This window comes from Alligator sinensis, unplaced genomic scaffold (genome assembly GCF_000455745.1).
Source record: "Alligator sinensis unplaced genomic scaffold, ASM45574v1 scaffold435_1, whole genome shotgun sequence".
NCBI lineage: Eukaryota > Metazoa > Chordata > Crocodylia > Alligatoridae > Alligator > Alligator sinensis.
Window position 1 is genome coordinate 64,925 of NW_005842943.1, and position 396 is coordinate 65,320.

General features: G+C 47.5%; 1 protein-coding gene across 1 annotated transcript in view; it reads left to right on the forward strand.

Moving 5' to 3' along the window:
- The window catches only part of AGMO (alkylglycerol monooxygenase), a gene marked incomplete at its 5' end in the record, with an annotated part of 205,063 nt that overhangs the window by 30,910 nt on the left and 173,757 nt on the right, over positions 1-396 (forward strand). The gene's annotated exons all lie outside the window — the stretch shown is intronic.

Consider the following 396-nt stretch of genomic DNA (forward strand, 5'->3'; position numbering starts at 1 on the left):
GTAGCTTTGGCCCGTCTAACTGCCTCCCTACATGTGTGAGCAGAGGAGGTATACTCGTCTTTGGTAATCTCTCCCCGTTTACGCTTTTTATATGCTCCCCTTTTAGTCCGCAGGCTGCCCTGGATTTCTCTGGTCAGCCAAGGAAGCCTCATGGCCCCTTTCCCTCTTTTTCCTTTCATCGGGATCATCTCCCTCTGTGTCCGAAGGATCTTTTCCTTTAGGTACAGCCACCCTTCCTGGGCTCCCATCTCTTCAAAACTCCTACTCTGCAGTGCATCCTTGACTAATCATCTGAGCTAATTGAAATCAGCTTTCCTAAAGTCTAGCACTTTCACCCTACTAGTTACCTTACCCACTCGACGTCTTATGATGAATTCTATTATTTGGTGATCACTG